The following is a 22,516-nucleotide window of genomic DNA, read 5'->3' on the forward strand; positions in this document are numbered from 1 at the left end:
AGCCTCACCCCCCGGGTGACCACTGTCCTGGTTCCTGTGTCTAACCCTCCGCTGGTCTTGTTTTATTACATAATGCATACAAAAGTATTTTGTTTTGCCTATGATTTTAGAACTTTTTATTAAGGTATAGCTTACGTAAAGGGCACACATCTTAATTGCACACTGGTTGAATTTTTGCATCTGTATACACCTATGTGCCTGCCCCGGAGATGAAGATTGAAAACATCTCCACTGCCCCAGAATGATCCCTTGTGCCCCCTCCCCACGATTAACTCCCCACCCCCAACCACTATCTTGACTTCCATCCGTGTAGATCAGTTTTGTGAGGTTTTGTACTTTATATAAGTGGAGTCGTGCAGTATATAGTCCTCTGCGTCTGGCTTCTTTCACTCAACGTTATATGAGAGGCACATATTTTTGTGTATAATTGTGGCTGGTTCGTTTTCACTGCTGTTCAGTGTTCCCTGTCCTTTGGAGGATGCATGTCTGCGTATCAGCTGGGTATGTACCTAAAAGTGGAATTGCAAAAGGCTTTCATAGAGACAATTTTCCAAATAGCTTTTTGCACTCCCATCAACAAAGAATGAGGGTTTCTGTTGTTCCACAGTCTCAACAGCATTGTCAGCCTTTTTAATTTTAGCCCCTCTGATGGGTGTGCAGTGGCATCTCATTGTGGTTTTCATTTGCATTTTCCCAGTGACTAAGGATGTTGAGCATCTTGTCACAGGTTTCCCAGCCTTAGAATTTCTTCCTTGTGAATGTTATGATCAAGTCTTTTGCTCATTTTTTTTTTCTTTTTTTTTTCTTTTTTTATGAGGAGGATCAGTCCTGAGCTAACATCTGCCAATCCTCCTCCTTTTGCTGAGGAAGACCGGCCCTGGGCTAACATCCATGCCCATCTTCCTCCACTTTACATGAGATGCTGCCACAGCATGGCTTGCCAAGCAGTGCGTCGGTGCGTGCCTGGGATCCAAACCGGCAAACCCTGGGCCGCAGCAGCGGAGCGCGCGCACCCAACCACTTGCGCCACTGGGCCGGCCCCTTTTTTTTCTTTTTTGTGAGGAAGATTATCCCTGAGCTAACATCTGTTGCCAATCCGCCTCTTTTTGCTGAGCAAGATTGGCCCTGGGCCAGCATCCGTGCCCATCTTCCTCTACTTTATGTGTGGGATGCCTGCCACAGCATGGCTTGATAAGCAGTGTGTAGGCCCGTGCCCATGATCTGAACCTGTGAACCCTGGGCCACCAAAGGGGTTCGCCGGAGCGGGCGAACTTGACCACTACGCCACCGGGCCGGGCCCTTCTCTGGTTTTTAATATCCCTGTTTTACAGATAGGTAACTGGAGGCCCAGAGTGGGTAGGATTTGCCTAACATCGCACAGCAGAGAGGGGAAGGTGGGTTCCAGAACTCTTGTCCCAAGTCAGGTGTGTGTGTCTGCACCCATCACCAGCACCAGAGTGAGGATCAGCCCTGCCCAGGTGGCCCCAGCAGATGTGCAGTGATGGATTGGCGGACTTGGGGTGGCAGGAAGCAGGATTGTCCACAGAGGCATTGGGTTCCGCTTTCGAGGTGTCTGCTGTTGTTTGGCATTGTGAGGTCCGGCTCTGAACTCAGACAACAAACGCTTGTAGTTCTTCGCGGTTCCCTGCTGCCTTCTACGGACGTTCATTCTGGTGGGCCTTGCCTCCTGCCCTGCCACACTCCCCATCCCTCCCCACTGCCTCCCCAGGGCCCAGGCCTGTTGGACCACGTGCCCTCCCCCAGCACACCCTTTCCCCTGTTCCTTCACACATGCTGTCCCCTTAGCCCAGCCCAGCCTTCCCACTGAAGGAACACATTATTCACTGAACACATGTTTATACCGAGTCTGCTGTGCACCAGATGTGCCGCTGGGCTTCAGGAATACAGCAGCAAGGGCTGAAATTCACCCAGGGGCTCCAGGGGCTCGTCGCTGAGTAAGCTGAGAGCTGAAGGAGGAGCACACACTATTTAGGCCAAGTGAGAGGTGAGAGTTGGGGAGGGCCCACCTGTGCCAAGGCCCTGAGGTGGCCGGTTTGAAGCGCTGTAAGATGTCCATTTGAGTTCAAGGTGGGGACAGTGGCCATCCTGCCCATTGACTCAAGACCAAACCCTGTCCTTTCCTACCCAACCTCCTTCCTGGGCAGACTTTGAGGTCAGAGGCCTTGAGTCTGACCGGGTCTGTCACTGCTTATAGCTGTGTGACCTGGGCCAGTGGCTTCCCCTCATGAAGCCTTAGTTCTCTCATCTGTGAAATGGGGGAGAGGCTGTGCAAATAATAGGACCAACTCACAAGGCATTGGAGAAGTCTAGACAAATGTGAATAATACACCTGAAACGCTACCGTGCACAGTGCTCAGTGTGCACTGCTATTTTCTATTGTTATGATTATTATTACTGCTTTTATTCAAAGCTGATAGGACTTGGAGGCAGTGTAGGCTAGTGGATAAGGTCACAGGCTTTGCTGTTAAACTTGGGAGTCAAGGAAGTACTAGCTCCTCTGCTTGCCTGCTGTGTGACCTTGGGCGAGTCACTTAACCTCTCTGTGCTGCATTTTCCTTATCCATAAAATAGGGAGGATAAGTCTTAGAGAGCCTTCCAATATGTGCTTGCATGTGTTGGCATAGGGAGAGACTACACATGAAACCAGTCGCCTTGGTTGCTCCAGGAGAGCAGAAATGGAGCAGTGGTGGAGAGGGAGAGAGCAGCGGGCACAGGGGAGAGTGTGAACTTGCTCTTTACCTGCTTCTGTACTGTTTGGTTTGCTCCAACGAGCGCCTATTCCTTTTGCAATTAAAACAAAGAAGCCCCAGAAAGTGGAAAAGTTAAATTAAATAAAGGTACTACCTTCTTCCTAGGATGCCGTGAGGATTAAATGAATTAATACTTGTAAAGCAATTAGAATAGGGCCTGTCTGTGGTCAGTGCTGAGTAAATGTTAGTCGTGATAATAATATTGTTATTATTATTATTATTATTATTGTCACTATCACCATTACTTTTCAAACAGCTCTGCAAAATCATTAGTGTCTCTCATGTACTCTGAGAGAAATGAGGGTCCTCTGATCCGGAGTGGTAGGGGGGTTCTTGGAGGCCCTGGGATGCTGAGTCACCTGTTCCAGGGAGGAAGGTGAGAAGCCCCGAGGTGGTTCTGTTACCAGAAACAAACACGGGTTCTTTATCCGCCACACAAGAGGGGCCAAATAAAACTGAAACGGCAGGCTTATGTCAGGGAAAGAGGTTTTATTTCAGGTGACGTCAGCCAGGAGAGGAGAGCTCTCAAATTTGTCCCATCTCCCCGAAAGATGGGAGGCAAGGGGTTTTAAAGGGTGCGAGGAATGCAGCTGCTTGTAGGGAGGGGGAGCTGTGGCCTTGCTGGTCGGCTCTTCCCCACCAGCCTGTGTTTGGCCTTGTGAGGCTGCTGGCAGGGACGGGGAGGGCGAGATAAGGGAATCTGCAGGTGTCCTTGGTTGTCTTTCTCCGTGGTAGAGGGTGGATTCTGGTGCCAGGAAGCCGAGGAGTTGGGGTCTGGGAGCTTCAGCTTCTTGTCTTGACATCAGTTTCCCTGTAACAAACCTCAAGGACTGGTAATTAGCCCAAACTTCAGTGTGAGCCCACCTTGAGGCCACCTGAGCTTTTAACAATTTGTAACTTCTATCTGCCTTGTGAAGTTCAGGGATACAAAGGTTTAAAAAACTGCTGTTTACGTATGAATGTAACTTAGAGAAGCAGGGAAAGGAGATAAGTGCTTTTCATGTTGGGTTTAATGTAGGGGAACTGATATCAGGGCCAGCATCAGTTCTGGGCAGGGCGCCAGGCCCCCCCCCAACCCCTGCCCCAGGGCCGCCCCCATGCTTTTCTCTAGTCCTCTAGCTTTGGGGGATCCTCTGCCCTGGTGTGGGAAGGGCAGGTACATCCCTTTAGTCTGGTGACTGGGAGGCCCTTGAAAGTCTGGGAAGGCCCAAGGGGTAGAGAGGGGACATCTGGGTGGAAACTGAGTCAGGGCCAAGCAATGGAGCCTGCAACTGGGACTTCCAGCCCTCCTCAGCCCTGACAGGTTAGAAGGCGGGGACAGGGGTCCACAGGAGGCCCAGAGATGGAGGTGACTCTTGTGGGCTACCAGGCAGATGGCTGGGGGTTCTCATGGAGCTGCTCCCTTTCTGCAGGCTGGGGCCCCCAAGCACTGGCCCCGTGAGAAGCAGGAGGATTTGGTTTTATTTTTAAGATGAAGAAGACCTTAAAACCAGCTCATGGGCTGGCCCCGTGGCTTAGTGGTTAAGTGCGCGCGCTCCGCTGCTGGCGGCCCGGGTTCGGATCCCAGGCGCGCACCGACGCACCGCTTCTCCAGCCGTGCTGAGGCAGTGTCCCACATACAGCAACTAGAAGGATGTGCAACTATGACATACAACTATCTACTGGGGCTTTGGGGGAAAAATAAATAAATAAATAAAATTATAAAAAAATAAAAGCAGTGCGTAAGCATTTCACAGAATCAGATGTTATTTGCGTAACAAGTGTCTGAATCATCAGTAATAGGGAAGAAACTGCAAATGAGGAGGAACAGAGAGCCTCTGGGAACAGAGGTCTGCTGGCACCTGTTTCAAGTTTGTGACAACACCCTTGGGTTTAGGGTTCTTGGAAGGTGAGGGAGAGGAAGTGGGAAACGGCCTCAGGTGCTGTTGGGGGTTGGGGCTGATCCAGCCTTGTGGGACCTAAAGTTTAGAACTTAGATAGGTTTTTGGGTGGAGCTTTTTAAGAAAAAGAACCCAGAATTATGTGTGGGATCTAAGAAGGGGCTTGTGCAAGTGAGGAGCCCTGTGGTTTCCACTTCCGTAGCTTCCCAGGAAACCTGCCTCTGGTGGTGCCAGAGTTTTAGTAAGAAAACCTTTGTCCATGTGTCTGCCCTTGACTGACAGGCTGTGTGACCTTGACCCAGCCACCTCTCCTCCCATGGGTCCCAGGAGATGGTGCATTTGAAGGCCCTGTTCGTGCATAATAATAACATCACTGAGGATTTCCTCCTTGGCAGAGATGAATGGCATGAGGCTTTTTAAAGACTCCAAATAGACCTCTGTGCCATATTGAAATGCTGTTTTGACTCACGCACGCATTAAGCTACTTAATAGCTACCTAATGTGTCTCTTATTTTTATTCTTGTTTCAAAACTAATTATGTATCATGCAAGGATGCCAATAACGTGGTAAAACCTGCTATTCAACTAGACTAGCACTCCTCTCTGTGGGCTGCGAGCCCCCCCCGTGATCTGCACTGGTCTGGTCTGAACTGTGTGTGTGCCCACACACGTGCGTGCATGGACACTCTTGTGGTTCCTCGTTCTGGGGTCCTCTTCCCTCCTTAGTTTGTGTTGAACACACTGACACACACAAGCATCAGTTCCCAAGCTACTGTTTTGCTTTGATGGCTTTGGTCCTAGCTCCACTGTGCCCCATTCCCATCCAAATCAGGTCAGCACCAGGTCTGGCTTGACCTATGGGTTCAAGTTACGTCATCAGGAGTTATCTTAGCTCTGCTTTCCATGTTGGCCTCACTCTTTGGTCAGTTCGCTGCATGTAGTGGCCCTGGCAGCCCCTCAGGGGGGTAAGAGCTTCTCATTCATAGGAGTTCTGTTGCAAGTCCTATCATAGGTTTGCTGGGCCCAGGTCACATGTCCATCCTCAGACTGGTTACTGAATCAAAGGGGATGAAATGTACTGATTGGCCAGATCTAGGTCATATACTTACCTTTTGATTCTGGTACATAGACGGTTAACTTCCCCCAAACCACATAGACTAGGAAAGTGTGGAGGGGGTCTTCAAAGGGAAAAAGAGGTACTGTTGGCATAAGATGAGCAGATAGAGGGAGATGGCAGACAGAAAAAATAGCCACAGATGTCCACTACCCTACCCAGGACAGTGGAGCATCCTAGGATCTGAAGGGATAAGTTCACCCTACAACTGGTGGAAAACCCAACTCAAAATCCCTAAGAGCCACGTATGACATCAGGGGTTATGGAGCCTGGAATTGAGAGCCAAATGGAGGCAGGGCCTGAGGCACGCAGAGTGGAAACAAGCACAGGGTTTCCTGCTGGCCTGGCTGGCTAGTGGCTGGGCAGAGGCACAGGTGCCTAGGAGCTGTGTCAGTGTGGAGCCCAGACATGGATGGGAAGGAACAGGCAAGAATGTGTCAGGATGGAGGCATCTGGAGGAATTCTCCTGGGAGCTGGTTAGAAATGAGCGTCTCGGGGCCGGCCCGGTGGCGTAGCAGTTAAGTGCACAGGCTCTGCTTTGGCGGCCTGGGGTTCGCAGGTTTGGATCCTGGGCATGGACATACACACCACTCATCAAGCCATGCTGTGGCGGCGTCCCATATAATGTAGAGGAAGATGGGCACGGATGTTAGCCCAGGGTCAGTCTTCGTCAGCAAAAAGAGGAGGATTGGTGACAGATGTTAGCTCAGGGCTAATCTTCCTCACAAAAAAAAAAAGAAGGAAAAAGAAAAAAGTGTCTCGAGCTCCACTCCAGACCTCTTGCATCAAAATCTGAATTTTAATCAGACCCCCAAATGATTCACATGCACCACTAGTCTAAAAGACTTGTCTCTTAGCCCTCACATTCAGGAATGGTAGGACTTATGTTAGGTCTTGAGTTCAGGCTTTCTGGAATGCATTGTGGCAGTGTGTATGAAGGAGCGTTAAAAATATTCATGCTCTTTGGTCTGGTATTTCTACTTCCAAGACTATTACTTAGCGAGATCATCAGAGGCAGGGGCAAAGAATGTTATGCACAAAGATGTTCATTGCAGTATTAGTAAGAATAGTTCAGAAACTATGACATATTCACAAATAGTAAAGGATGAAGTCAAGTATGGCGCATTAGACATCAACTGTTATGTTACGATTTAAAATGTTGTTTTAAAAGAAGTTTGCAGGGAATGGGCAGGGAGCATAGTCATAAACAAGACGAACACACTGCCTGCCTCTTGGAGCTGACATTCTCCTGGGGAAGACAGACAATAAGCAAGTGGACAAATGAGATGATTTCAGATTGTGACAAGTAAGGAAGGAAGGGAGAATGGGATAATGTGGTAGAGGATCATGGGTGGGTTCGGGAGGGCTATTCAGTGGGGGATACAGGGAGAGCCTGTCCTAGGAGCTATCATTTAAAGTGAGGTCCAATAGATGAGAGGGAGCCAGTAAAATGAACAGCCAGGAGAAGATCTTCCAGGCAGAGGAAACAGGAATTAGCAAGATGCTGGAGTCGGGGAGCTCAGCTGTGTGAGGGATGTGATGGAAGATGTGTGACTGGAGCAGAATGAGCCAGGGGGGAGTTGGTGGCTGAGGAATCTGGAGAAGTGAGCAGGGCCAGACCCCTAGGCCTCGTGGGCTGTGGGTGGACTTTGGGTTTTGTTCTGAGGGCAGACTGTTACAAGAGTGGCTGGAGAGGGTATGTGATATCAGGAAGACGGCAGAATAGGAGGTCCCAGCCCGCACCCCCCACAGAAATACCAATATGACAACTATTTACAGACAAAAATACCTTGTGAGAGCTCAAGAGTCTAGTTGAGAGGTTCCAGCACCCCAGTAGACCACAGAATCCAAGATTGGTCACAATGAAAAGAGTAGGAAGAACAGTTTCACTTGGCTCACATCAGCCCTCCCCGAGGCTGACAAAACTCAGAGCCGAGAGAGATTTCCCAGCCTACTTTTTTCGCAGGAGAGAGAGCAAGTGAGGGTTCAGCTCCCCCGCCTTTTGGGGCAATGTCCAGAAGGCCTGCTTGTCTTGATGCACCCAGAACACTGAAGGAATCAGTGTGGCTGGATCGTCTGGGAGCAGCTGAGAAAACAGAAAAGTGCAGAGACTCATAGCATCCAGTGCATGTGGCCCCGAAACCACAATGCCCCACAGATGGTGCCCCGCACAGTCCCACAGATGGCACATGCATCACAGTAGCCAGCAAGGATCTCAGCAACCAACTTGACTCTGCAGGATTGGGAGAAGGCCACAACCCTGAAACTGTTCCTTCAGAACGGAGGACAGAAGTGGAACGTGTGCCCGTTGTCCTGGCGTCTCAGTGCACTGCCCTAGGGAAAAGGGATAGGTGACTCTTGGCACTTGACATGGCTCTGTGGGATAGGGAGCAGGCATAAAATCCTAAGACATACCCGTCGGGAGGGATGGAGGGAAAGGGAGCTTGCACCCAGTGCCCCAGCATATCAGGGCACTGACCTAGGGAAAAGGAATGAGCAGCTCTCAGCCCTTGACGGCTCTGTGGGAGCCAGAGAAGGCACACAATCCTAAGACTAGCCCCCATCTCCTGGAGGGAGTGAGAGGAGTGGAGTGGGCACATCTGTAGAAAAGGTTTGAGAGATCCCTGGAATCTCTAACCAGGCTCTCTGGTGAAGGTCTTTCCCTCCTATTTCTAGACCTCAAGTCAGACTTGCTGAATCTGAGTGACTGGGGATGCAGCCCTAGGAATCTTCATTTTGACCAGAAGCCCCCAACCAAGTGATTCTGATGCCCACTAAAATTTGAGGCCACTAATGTAGAATGAGGGAGGTGAGAATCCCATCTACATGCTGGAGAAATGACACCTGGAAAAGTATGCCGCGAATTAGCTGGGGCTGTGACGAATGGCTGTGTGCTCACAGTTAATCCATGTAAAGCATTCAGAACAGAGCCTGGCACATAGCAAGTGCTCAGTAAATGTTTGGTAGTTTTAGCAAACATAAGAGAAAGCCCTGCCTAAAAGCCAGATCTGTCTGAGCATGAAATGGTGGTGAGATGCCCACCTTTGGAAGTATGCAAGGACAGTGAACCACCGCTTAACAGGATGTGTTGACAGAGTTGTATGCTTGTATGAGCAAGCAACCTCCTGGCCTTTGGACTCTTCTGTTCCTACCAGAAACCACGTTTTGTTGTGCCTGAGTTTGGGACTCTTCCTCCTCCTTGGCAGGAGGCAGCCTGCAAGAAAGACGTGGGCAGAGAGCGCCAAGGTGCAGCATGTCCCTCAGGATGCCTGGAATAGAGGCCGTGCAGCAAAATGTTCGCTGATTGCAGACGCTCACACATGCAGTCTCAGAAAGAGCCCCCTCCCCTTGAAAGTGGTCTGCACTGTTCCCCAATCCTGCCTCTCCAAACCTATGCCGTTACCTTCCTAGTCAGGAAAACCTGGACGTAATGGGCCTCTAGGAGTTGGTGAAGCTTCTCTCTCCAAAGTATTTGCATCATAAGAGAAGCACGTTGGCTCCTAAGGGTGTCACTTCAGGTATGGGGACTAGTTTGGGAAATAGGTAGGAGTCTGAAATCATTCCACAAAAGCCAGTGCTCCCGAGTTGGTCCTGGAAAGGCAGACAACAGAAAAAAGTTGGTGTTGTCCATTTCACTGGCTGAGCACAAGGAATTGTAGAACTTGCTTGTTGGGCTGGTGAAAGGGAGCGCTTATTCACAGGCTAGGTTAAGGAGAAAAGAGTTGTTACACAAGGCCTGACTTTTTTTTTTGGCAGGTGGTAAAGGCGTTCATAGTCTTTTCTCCAGCCTGCTCCTCTCATGGTCCAGGGGAACTAACCCGGGAGCTCCAGGAGCTCATGAAAAGGGTGACTGCTCCGTACGAGTACCCCAGGAAGGTAAACATCGGGGGTTCCAGGACATGATGAGCTGGGGACTCAGGAGGGCGCACGCTACCTGGGCTCCCACTCCGGGCTCGGCACTGGGGAGATGAAGGCACAAATAGCTGCTTCAGCCTTTTCTTTCTGTTTGTTCACGGGGCCTCCCCAAAGCACATCTTGTTCCTACTCCGAGAAGTGACTGTAAATCAGATTCAGGGGGTGGTGCTGAAACACTGTGGGAAAGATCACGTGCTCCAGGCTCTGGCTGATTTGATTGTTGCCATTTGGAGAAAACCATGATTCATGGAGGCTTTCTGATGAAGTGGCCGATGGTAATGACTCTTTTCGAGACAAAAGTCTCTCTGGAAAATGATGATTTCAAAGTGTTTTTGTTTTTGTTTTATGGTCACTAGGTGGCCTTTGTTTCAGAATTGCCCAAGATAGTTTCTGGAAAGATCCAAAGCAGTAAATTGAGAAGCCAAGAGTGGAAGAGATGAGATACAACCTCAAAAAGGCCCCACAGGCCTCTGAAGATTCTAAGGGGAACTGGTGGGATCACTGGTTAGTCGTCACTTGGAGCATCATTCCTTCAACCCTGTGACATCAAAGGCTCTTTGCTTCCAAGTGGGCATCTCCAGAATCTCTGGATGACCCTGGAAGAGAGAAGAAAATCACTGACCCAGAGCGCATGGCCACTGCCCAGAATAGCAAACGTTTGGTGGCTTGACTTTCCCCTCTGTCTGGAGGCATCTTCAGCAGCTGCCCACTGGTCTTACTTCCTAAGAGCTTGTAGCTGGCCCTCCAAGGGACGGGTCACCAGAGCGTCAGAGCACTTGTGATCTCCTTCACTGCCAATGGGAGTGCAACCACTTGACCCTTTTGATAAAGCCATTTGGTAGTCATATCCAGGGCCATAAAAAATTGGTTATACCCTTTAGTTCAGAAATTCCGTCTTTGGGAATCACTACAAAAGGAAGGATTCAAAAGACGTTTACTTTAGCATTGTTTAAAACTGTGAAAAAAAAACAAGGAAAAAATCAATATTCAAACAATAGAGTAATGATTAAGTTGTAGTAGAGTAACTCAATAACTTATTATGTGGCCATTAAAAATATGCCTTGGAGGGACTGGCCCCACGGCGTAGCAGTTAAGTGCGCGCGCTCCGCTGCTGGCGGCCCAGGTTCGGATCCTGGGCGCTCACCGACGCACCGCTTGTCAGGCCATGCTGTGGTGGCGTCCCATATAAAGTAGAGGAGGATGGGCACAGATGTTAGCCCAGGGCCAGTCTTCCTCAGCAAAAAGAGGATTGGCATGGATGTTAGCTCAGGGCTGATCTTCCTCATCAAAAAAAAAAAAAAAAAAAATCCTTGGGGAAACCTTGAGCTATCTTAATTTTAAATCAGAACAAAAATAATATGTGAATACTGGAGAGTCACAGCTTTGAAAGATAAAAGAAAAACTGTAGATGGAAAAATGGTGGGAAGGAAATACACTAAAATGTTACTAGTAATTTTCATGGGTATTGAAAATAATGGATTTTAGTTTTTCCTTTCCTCTACTTTTCTTATTTTCCATGTTTTCTCAGTGAGTCTGTATAACTATTTTAATGAAAAAATTATTTTAAAGAAACAGTCCCCCTAAACCACACTCTGCCTCGTGTCTGGTTCTTCCTCCACATCCTAAGTCATTGTCCCCAAATATGAGTGTTGTATGTCTTACCCGGGAAGGACATGAGGACCTGAAGCCAAGTCCCAGGCCCAGAAACAGAAAGGATGACTCTGGGCAGCTGAGGCCAGGCGGAGGAGAAGCAGATGGAAACTCAGAGTGAACCCAGTGCTGCTTACCCGACACCCAGCACCTCCACTCACGCACCAATCATTATTTATTAAGCACCTACTCAGTGCTGGGCTCTGCGAATGCGATGATAAACAACAGCCAACCCAGTCCCTCCCTGTATCAGCCAGCTCGGGCTGCCAACCAGAGTGCCACAGACTGGGGGCCTTTAACAGCAGGGATTTATTTCCTCAGTTCTGGAGGCTGGACGTCCAAGATCAAGGTGTTGGCAGGGTTGGTTTCATTCTGAGGCCTCTCTCCTTGGTTTGTAGACGGCTGTCTCCTCCTGTGTCTTCACATGGCCTGTTCTCCATGCGTGTCTGTGTCCTCATCTCCTCTTATAAGAACACCAGTCGCATTGGGTTAGGGCCCACCCTAACAACCTCATTTAACTTACTCACCTCTTTGCAGGCCCTGTCTCTGAATACAGCCACATTCTGCACTACTGGGGGTTAGGGCTTCAGCATATGAATTTGGGGGGACACAGTTCAGCTCATGACACTAGCCTTGTGGAGTTTATGGTCTAATGGGGAGGTTGATATTATTTGTCAAAGAATAATGCAAATAATGCCCAACTGTGGTAAATGCTATAAAGGAAACAGTACAGTTAAAACATAGTTGGGGGCTGATCAAGACTGGGGGGACTCAGGGTATCAGGAGAGGCTTCCATAAGGAGGTCCCCCCTGAGCTGGGATTGAAGGAAAGGTGGCAGTAAACCAAGAGACTGGGGCTGAGCTTTCTGAACAAAGGATACCCACGTGCAAAGGCCCTGAGGTGGGCAAGGCACGTCAGCGTTTCTAAGAACAGCTCACGCTCAGCGCCAGCTATGTCCAGGCACAGCTCTAAATGTTACCTCTCAGCCATCCTGTTGGACAGGTACTGATAACATCCTCTTTTTACAGATGGAACAGAGAGGTTAAGCAGTTTGCTGAAGTTCACACAGCTAGTATCTCACAGAGATAGAATTCAAACCCAGGGGGCCCAGCCCGGTGTCCACACATGCTTCGCCTTTCACAACTGATTCACGATGACCTGGTTTCAGAATTTTGTCTTTCTCCAGTGAGTGCTGGGGAGATGACAGAAATGACCCCCTTAAGGTTTCCTAGCCCTTAAAAAGAAAAAATCGTGTCAAAGTGATTTACTTATCCTTTTTTTTAATTGAACAAATCTGACGTAACATTGTGTAAGTTTAAGGTGTACAGTATGTTACTTTGATACATTCATATCTTGTAATATGATTGCTGATGTAGCGATATTTATCACATTACGTCATTATGGCCCAATATTGTTGTCTATATTCATTATACTGTGCATTAGATCCCTACGGTTTATTTACTACTCCTTACAAGTTTGTACCCTTAAATGCCAAGACTCTTATCCTGCCCCATCCCTGGGTAGCAGCATTTTACTCTCTGGTTTTTACAAGTTTAACTTTTTTAGATTCCACATGTAAGTGATATACAGTATTTGTCTTTCTCTTGTTCTTTATGCTGTTTATCTTTATGTATTCCAGGGCTGGGCAAATTCTCCTCTTTTTAAAGGTGGAAATTCAGAAAGGTGATTTGCCCCAGGCCTGACAGGAGGGGGCGCCAGAGGCCAGGAAAACAGACAGGTCTGACTCCACATCACTAGTGCTCTTGGGCTGGGGCCTGTAGTCGTGGCATGGGGCGCTGCTGGGATTCCTAATGAGCCCCCAAAATGTCAGTTCCCTGAAAGCCGTGGCTTGGGTGGAAATGACGCCTGGGGGAAGTGGCACCTGCGGTCGCTGTGCTGTGGTCACACTGCTCCCGTCTCTCAGCCTCAGATGCCTTGTCTGCAGGGCAGATGCTGTCTGGATTCCCCTCCACTCCCCCCTGGGCTGAACAAGTCTGTTCTCCCGCTGCAGTCAGAGCTCTCCACCAGGGGCCTGGGCTCAGACTTCAGTCAGGACAAGCCAAGGATGATAAAGGGTGGGGGAGACCCAATCACCCTCCCCCGAGGGGCCCCACTGACACACCTGACTCCCAGCCAGCTCTCCCACGGTCACTTCAGCCCAGCTGAGCTCCAAAAGGAAAAGACAAAACTCCCAGCTGCAGCCACACCACAGGGAGCCAGCACCACCACCCAGCACCTCCCAGCTGCACCCCCAGCCCCAGACGTCATCAATAGTTAGAGCAGGAAGGACGAGTTTCACCGCCATCCTTTACTGCCAGTTTATTCTGTGCCAGGCATCGTGCTGAATGCTCTGCTGAAATCCTCTCAGTTATTCTTGATCTTCACTCGTTCCCATTTTACCGTCATGACTGTAGCTCTATCCACAGACCATCGTGCTATAAATCAACTCACTTCTAGAAGAAAATATCTTCACCCTAAGAAATAGAATACTCATTAAACAACGAGTCTGGAGTTCTGTTCATGTTTTCCCAATACACATCAAAATAACCACAAACATGAAAACTACTCGTCTAAAATCACCTTGCAGGTCCTGGCTATTGTGACTAATGCTTCAGGGAACACAAGGGTGCATATATCTTTTCGAATTACTGTTTTCATGTTCTTTGGATAAATACCCAGAGCTGGATCATACAGTATTTCTATTTTTAATTTTTTGAGAAATCTCTGTATGTTTTCCATAGTGGCTGCACCAGTTTGAAGCAACCTAAGTGCCCATCAATGAATGAGTGGATAAAGAAGATGTGATACATATATACAATGGAATGTATATACTCAGCCGTAAAGAAAGAGAAAATCATGCCATTTGCAACAACATGGATGGACCTTGAAGGTATTATGCTAAGCGAAATACGTCAGACAGGGAAAGACAAATACCATATGATTTCACTCATATGTGGAAGATAAACACATAGATATGGAGAACAGATTGGTAGTTACCAGAGGGGAAGGGGGGCTAGGGGAGGGCAAAAGGAATAAAGGGGAACATGTGTACGGTGATGGATAGAAACTAGAATATTGGTGGCAACACGATGCAGTATATACAGAACCTGATAGATAATGATGTACACCTGAAATTTACACAGTGTTATAAACCAATTTGACCCAATAAAAAATTAATTATTTAGGGGCCGGCCTGGTGGGATAGTGCTTAAGTTCGCGTGCTCCACTTTGGTGGCCCGAGGTTCGCAGGTTCAGATCCCGGGCATGGGCCTATACACCGTTTATCAAGCCATGCTGTGGAAGACATCCCCCATATAAAGTAGAGGAAGATGGGCACAGATGTTAGCCCACCGCCAGTCTTCGTCAGCAAAAAGAGGAGGATTGGCAACAGATGTTAGCTCAGGGATAATCTTCCTCACCAAAAAAATAAATAAAAAATAATTAATTAATGAAATAAATAAAATCACCTTGCAAAACCCACTTTGGGGAAAACTGATCTAACTGAAGTCCCACTGTAATCCTAAGAAGAAAGTAGTATTATCTCCATTGAACAGAGAAGAAGACTGAAGCTCAGGGGGGATTCTGCATAGCAGCCCGTCCCCAGGTCTCCACCCCGTCTCCCGTCAGGAGTTGGGAGACTCTGCCAAGACCCCAGCCCCCTTTCCAGGGTCACACTTCCTCCCTCTCACTCTTGGTCCCATTCCTTTTCTTAGTGAACTTCCCTTTGCTCTCACTCTGCCTCTTCCTGGCCTGAGGGCTCAACTGTAGGTAAGGCTCAGCTTTTAAGTCGTTTCTTCTGTAAAGTTTTCTCAGACTTTTGCGGGATCCCAGGACACCCTCCCTAACCATGTGGTGGCAGAGATAATGGAGATATTGAGTGGGCTGGGCTTGATGGGCTACGGTCAGAAAAGAGCTTTATATTTTTTCCTCCTACCGCTGATATTCAAAGTCACTATGTCGCTCTCTCTTCCTCTTCCAAAGGACTGTAAATCCCTGGGTAGATCCCTTACCGTTTTATTCTCTCTCAAGTCTCCTTTTCAGGTGTTAAGTGTTTAGTCCAATCCACATCAGCACTTAACTCCGGCTTAGAGCTGCCCCTCTTCCACCGGCCAGCCTCGCCCAGCTGTGTGCCGTGTCCTCTCACGCTTCCTCAGGTGGCTGTCCGCTCCCCTCTTCCAGGGTCCGGCAGGTCAGGGGAAGGTGGGTAGAGGGGTGAGGCGTACTCCTGATCAGTGCTAGCGTGGTCCTTCCTGATGCTGCCCTGATGCGGACGACTGGGTCGTCAACCTCTCACCGCTCCGCTCTTGGATCCCCATCCAATGATACACCCTCTTCCCTCTATCCTGTGAGGGCCCCTTGCCTGGGCAGGCAGCCGTGTTGGGTGGGGCCCCCTCAAATCAGCTCAGACATGGTGGTCTTCAGCAATGCCCACTGGCCCATTGGCCAAGCATTCCACATTCCTGCTCTGCCAAATTCTGGAAGTGCAGGCCCCTTCCAAGACCCTTTCCGCTCTCTGGTGACATCCTGGAGCGAGTGGATGGGTTTTTGGAACTCAGAAAGCATGCAGCAGGGGGGAGGGGAGAATTTGGGTGAAATGGAGTCTCCCCTCCTCAATGCAGGAACGTGGGCTCCAGCTGCCTGATGTTTGAATACCGGCTCCTGCGCTGTCTGGCTGTGCGGCACTGAGTACCCTGTTTGACCTCTTCGTGCTTCATTGTCCCGTCTATAAAATGGGGAAATAAACGACACCCACCCGTTGGATGGTTTTGAGGTTCCAGTGAGTTTGTGTTTGTAAAGCACGTAGACCAGTGCCTGGCACAGTGTTAGTTACTAGTACAAGTCATTTTCTTGAGGTACTTGCTTATCTTATCTTCCTAAAACATCAGCAGTTCCCTTCCTCCGAGTCCACCTGCTGGCTTGTGGGTAGCGTTCTGTCATATACAGGCTGGAGGTGGGTAAAGTTCCAAACTTTGGGGCCGCCTTTGAGCACATTGTGTGGAAAACCTCTCTTTAAACTGTGGATATTTGTCATCCTAGTCTCGGCTTTGGGCTTCAGCTAAAGTTCTGAGAGAACAGGGAAAGTCTCATTTAACATCCTCTTTCATGAGCGTCACACTGGGCTGCTATTGTCTGATGTTTTTGCCCATCTTCCCTAGTAGATTGCGGGCTTTTCAGGATCATGAGTCAATCAGAGTCCTGTCTGCCACCCCAGTGCCAATTTTAGGACCCGCTGCCTGGTAGGCATCAGTAAATAGTCATTGAATGAATGGATGAATGGAAAATAAGATACTTTTCAGACCAGAATAGGGCACTGAGGAAGCTTCAAGCAAGGATTATACCTGAAGACCACCCACCTCATATTTTTCTCTAAATTAATGTGCCTGTTTCTTTTCTTGATCACTGAAAAGTCCCTAAGAGAAGTCCTCACTTGTCCCCAGGCAAATGACTTCCTCTGTCTGGGCCTCTTTATTTCCTTCTATATACTGGGGTTTGGACATTGCCAGAAATCTATTTTTCCCAACCTTCCCAGTGCCGAGGACTCCTTTTCATCATTCTGCCCATCATGTTTTGAAAGGTTTTGTCTTCCAAATGGCATTTCTTGTAAGCCTACTGAGTTCCACACAATTTGAGTTGGTGTCAGCTTTTACTGAGTAGTAATGTTTGCCATGTTGGCTATAGGATGATCTTTTTCCTGTTTCAGAATTTATCACGGATTTGGGAAATGATCCTTAGCTAGAAAGAGCCTGACGTGTTGTGCAATATTGCAATCACAGCAGCATCTTTACGGAGAGAAGCAGTTACGTCCAGGGTATGCGTGGACAGGAGCACTTCCTTCCTCTCTGCTTCTGGATTTCTCTCTGCCCTGGGGTCTGCAGCCCATCACATATACTTATCTTAATAAAAATGAAGATGAGGACTATGATGGTGGTGGTGGTGATGATGACGAACATCTACCATTTGTTGAGCTTTTCCTTAACTGTTGAACTGTGCTGAGGACTTATTGGACATTATCTCATTTAAGCCCCACAAAAAGCAACAAAGGAGGCATGTCTCATTCATCCCTTCATTTAACAAAAATTATTCTTTCAGTTCTAAGCACTGAGGATACACCAGGGAACAAAAAAGACAGAATGTCTCCCCTCTGGAAATTGCATCCCAGTGGGAAAGAGAGACAACAGACAAATAACAAAAAAAATTAGAGTACGTTTGATGGTGTCAGTGCGAAGGAGAAAAGTAGAGAAGGGGGACAGAAACTATGGGAGGTAGATGTGGGGTTTTAAATAAAGTGGCCAGGGAAGGATTTGTTGTGAAGATGACATTTGAGTAAAGGCTGAAATAGGTGCGGGAGCGAGCCGTGCAGACATGGGGAGTGTGGAGGACAGTGTCCTAGACAGAGAACAGCAAGTTCAAAGGCCTGTGGCAGAAATGATCTTCTAGATGGTTCCCGTTTACAGAGGTGGAAACTGAAGCTCTGAGAGGTGGAGTCACTTGCCCAAAGTTGCACAGCTATAAGTGGCAGAGCTGGGATTTAAATACCAGGTCTGCCAACAGCAAAACCTGAATGTGCTAACATCTGTAGCCCAGAGCAAGCTCTCGGTAACTGTAATCTCCAGTCACTATTACTCAGTCCAGTGGCCAGCTGATCAGACACAGCCTTGAACGGTGACCATTTCAGATCTTTTTCTTTTAAACTCATTTTTCAGAAACACAGTGTTGCCTGTAAGAAAGACGTTGGACTTGGAAGTCAGACCCGAGTTCCCCTGCAGCACCCATCAGCTGTGGGGCCTCCTCCTTGGAGCCTGTTTCCTCATCTATAAGATGGTGTTGCACATGCGTCCCGCGTAGAGTTCTGGTTAAGATTACACGTGTGCGTATTTACACAGCAGTGAAACCATGAAGTAGCCATTATCCTTTAAAAATTTTTTGAAGAAAATCTTGATTTTCCACCTCATAGATTTCCCACTGCACTGTGGTGTTCTGAACTGTGTGCAGAGGTCAAGATTTCCTAAAAAGAAGGAAAAAGTAAGCCTGCAATGAGAAGCTCATCAGAGTCCAGCACTGTGCCTTCGCAATGTCCCTGGGGGGCAAGCACAAAGGGCGCTGGGAGAGGTATTTTCAGACCATCCTAAATAAAGTAGCATGCACACACACACCACGGACACACACACAGACACAGCCGGAAACACATCTGCATATGCACAGCCACACATAGACACCCATACATGCAAACATACACAGATGTCTATGATCACACAGCCCCACACATGCTCACAACCACACTCACACACAAATAGACACACCTACACTCACACACATAGTCTTACACACATGCCAAACTCATATACAGGCACACACACATACACTCACGCACAAAGCTGTACATACACAGCAGTCACACACACAGTCACACATTCACAGACATACACACTCACAAAGACACTGCACACACACTCACATACATACACACAAACAAGTACGCATAACCCCCTGTACACGTACAAGTATGCTCCTACCCCCACACACTCACACAGACGCACATGTACAAACTTACATGCACAGCCACACACACATGCACTCACACACAGAAGTAGACATACACAACAGCTACACACACAGACACATGCACAAACACACATTCATACACATGGGCTGTCACATGCACGGCCACACACATCACACGTTCATACTCGTTATCACGTCAACATGTTTCGTTTTCTTCAGAGCCCTTATTCATTCAGTCACATATTTACTGAGAATCTCCTGTGTGCCAGATACTGTCTAAGTTTTTGAGCTAAATCAGTGTACAAACAGGCAAAGGTCTCTTCCCTCATGTAGCTTACATTCTAATGGAAGGAGACAGAGAAAAAATAATAAATAACTTCTTTAATATGTTTGAAAATGATGAGTATTAAGGAAAAAGAGTACTGGGTAAGGGGGGAGGAAGAACCAGTCTGGAAGTGGGTTGCAATTTTAAGTAGATGGTCAGGGTAAGCTTCATTGAGAAGGTGACAAAAACTTTGGCAAAGATTTGAAGGGAGAGAAAGGGTTATCCCTGTAGAGACCTGGGGAAAGTGGTCTGAGAAGAAGAAGCAGCAGGTGCAAAGGCCTGAGGCAGGATGTGCCTTCAAGGAACAGCAAGGAGGCCAGTGGGGCTGATGTGCAGCGAGTGGTAAAGGGACAGGACATCAAGCCAGAGAGGAAGGGAGTGTGTGTGAAGACCATGTAGAGCCTTGGGTGACGTGGTCAACACTTGGACATTTATTTTGCCTGAAATGGGATTCACTGGCGGGTGCTGAGAAGAATTGTGACATGACCTGACCTCTGATCTACCCTTAACAATATCTAAGGTGAACTTGATCATTGTACATGTTATTAGCTGTCTCGCCTCCAAACTGGAAGGGATCTGACTTGGTCACCTCCATGTCCATCTGAGAGCAGCAGTCAATAAATACTTGTTGATTAATTGACAGGAACAGACATTTCCAGGGAGGACAGCATTCCATGACATGTCCTGGGGAGCTCGGCTCCAGAACTTGCCAACCAAATGGGTCTGCGGGTCCTTTTGCCTCACTTTCTGGGGAACAAATGACTTTTTTGAGCTTCCTTCTATTTTTGGGACCCTAATTACTGTTCCCAGGACCACGACTCTTATTCCTCAAATCTGCTGTGTCCATGTGATCAGCAGGAATGGTCAATGACCGCCAGACCCTCTGTCCATGCAGGTGTGTGAATTTGAGTCCAAAGACCCCCCAAGTCCCCCATTCTAGACTGAAGTCACTACAAATTAGTGAGTGCTTACTGCATGCCATGAGTTGGGTGTTTTTTTTTTTTTAACTTTTATTCATTTACTTTTTGAATAAGTAAATAAAATTTGAATTGAATAATTTAATTAAAAAACCTACTTTGACCTGTTTCAAAATCAAACTAGCTCCCCTCTCCAGAAACAACTGAAGCTCTAGCGCACCATTCTAGAGCTATTTGAAGCATCTTCATGTGCTGGGTGCTTGATGCGCATTCTCAAGTCTACTCCTCACACGTCTAAGAGGTGTCCTTGGATTATCCCCCACTTTCCAGGTGAGAAGACTGAGCCTTGGAGTCGGGGTAACATAACTTCGTCAAGAGCACACAGCTCAAAAGTAGGAAAATCCAAATTCAAATCTAGATGGACTTCAGGCCCTCAGGCCTGAACTGTGAGTTTCTACTGCATAGTGGTGGACACAGAAGTTGCCAACCACTGGAGCTGAAGAACCAGCTGTGATCCTGGAGGAGATCACGTGTGGAGTGAGTGCAGATAAAGGAGACAAGGAGGAATCATCAAAAGAGACTGGAATAAGAGGAAAATCAGGTGAAAAAAAGGGCTAAAGGAGGTGAGAGAATGTACCTCAAGCCCCTGGGAGCTCTGTTTCTCTCTCCCTGGTTGGAGCATGAAATTACTGTCAGTCCTGGGCATAAATCTCCTTTTTACCGCCTGGATTAAAAGAACAGTCCCTGCTGGCCCCCAAGGTTCTGGGGCTGTGCAATTCACAAACACAACATGGAGGAGTGGCATTACCCCAAGTAGGGCTCTGGCTTGTCCACAGTTAATGATTAACTGTGCTCTCCTCAAAGGCTGGAGGAATTCTGGAACTCTCTACTCGATTAGCTGTGCTCTCCTCCAAGGCTGTAAGGATTCTGGAGCTGTCTGCTCAGGAGAAGGGTAGACCAAGAGATTCCCAGAGAGACTTCCTGAAGGGACTTGGCAGGTGAACACTGCTGCAAGGAGTGGACTGATGGGATCATGCCTCATGATGGTTCTAACCAATCTTTAGAAGTCAGGGCCATTAAGGAGAGTGAAAATCCCAGTGGAAAGCAGTCTGCAATCCCTAGGGTCCTCGAAAGGGAATATCTGCCAGGTCTGAGGGAGGAGACCGCACTGGGCAAAGGAAGTGGGGCCTTTAGCACAACAAAATGGGGGGACTGGGGTATGTGGGAGAAGGGTGGTCAAAGAGGAATAGGAGTGAGTGGTGGTCAGGGAAGGAGGTGTCTCTGAGGAGGTGAGGCCAGAAGAATGAGAAAGAGCCAGCCATGGAAAGAGAAGGACCAGCAGGAACAAAGGCAATCAATATTCATGCCCAGGAGCTGCTAAGGAAATCTTCACTCCTTCTTCTTCACTCTACAAATCTTGTTCTTTTGGAAAATAGGAGAGTAGGCACAAGTGTCAGAGACCCTGAGCATTCTGGCTGCTGCTGCCTAGGTAACGGGATAGAAATGCAGCCAATTGGCAAGACTCCTGGAATCAAAGGTCATTAGACTTAAATTCTGCAACCCCCATCAAGGTGCACATGAAGGAACTCAGAGACCAGCCTGCACAGCCTTGGAACTACCTTCCCTGGAGCCAGTGCATAGATGGAAACGATAATTACAACTGTTACAATTTCTACAGTGCTTCTCTGTGTTAGGTTCTCTGTGCTGGATGGTTAGTATTCAAGATGTCTCAGTCAAGGTTCAGTTGAAGGAAATAGATGCTACTTGTATTAGTCAGCATTTACCACAGTAGCAAACATCCAGGACATCTCAGGAGCTTGTAACCATGCATATTTTCCCCCTGGGTCTGTGGGTTGGCCATGGATTTGCTGGGCTCAGCTCAACTCACATGTGCTATCATTCTGGGACCCAGGCTGAAGGTAGGCACCTGTCTGAGACATGCTGCTCTCATGACAGAGGGCAGAGATGCAAGAGTTCCTGACCAACCACACCATCTCATGCACTCGTTGACCAAAGCGCATCCCATGGGCAAGCCAGAGTCAATGAGAGCTGGATACCACTTGACGTTCTGAAAGATTTCACTGGGCAAGTCACATGAAAATGAATGGGGACATATATCCTACTACAAGGAGGGGGCAAATTGTTGGGAACAACAATTCAGTCTACCATACCATTGTTTTTTAAGCACGAAGGGATTTATTGCATGGAATTGGGTGTTCACAAAGCTGTCAGAGGTGCTGGAGAGATAGGATCTAGACAGGTTGTTGTGTTTTTGGAGAATGGCACACCAGACGGAAACTGAAATGGATGCTGAGTGCCAATTCACTCATAAGCACAACACATTAATTTCTGGAAGATCCCTGTAAGGCTGGGATGAATCTCCTTAAGGAACTGATGACTATACAGGAAAGACTCACCTCTGTCTCCTGTTTCCTTCACAGG

The 22,516-nt window shown here is 48.0% G+C and overlaps 1 long non-coding RNA gene across 1 annotated transcript in view; it reads left to right on the top strand.

Moving 5' to 3' along the window:
* LOC131422555 (uncharacterized) overlaps positions 1 to 18,285 on the top strand; it is a 35,633-nt gene extending 17,348 nt beyond the window's left edge. Inside the window, exons 3-4 of the long non-coding RNA XR_009224101.1 lie at positions 14,071 to 14,219; positions 18,034 to 18,285. This is a non-coding gene — a long non-coding RNA (uncharacterized LOC131422555). The remainder of the gene's footprint in view (positions 1 to 14,070; positions 14,220 to 18,033) is intronic.
* Positions 18,286 to 22,516: the final 4,231 nt, after the last annotated feature.

The sequence above is a fragment of the Diceros bicornis genome, chromosome 26 (assembly GCF_020826845.1).
Source record: "Diceros bicornis minor isolate mBicDic1 chromosome 26, mDicBic1.mat.cur, whole genome shotgun sequence".
Classification (NCBI taxonomy): domain Eukaryota; kingdom Metazoa; phylum Chordata; class Mammalia; order Perissodactyla; family Rhinocerotidae; genus Diceros; species Diceros bicornis.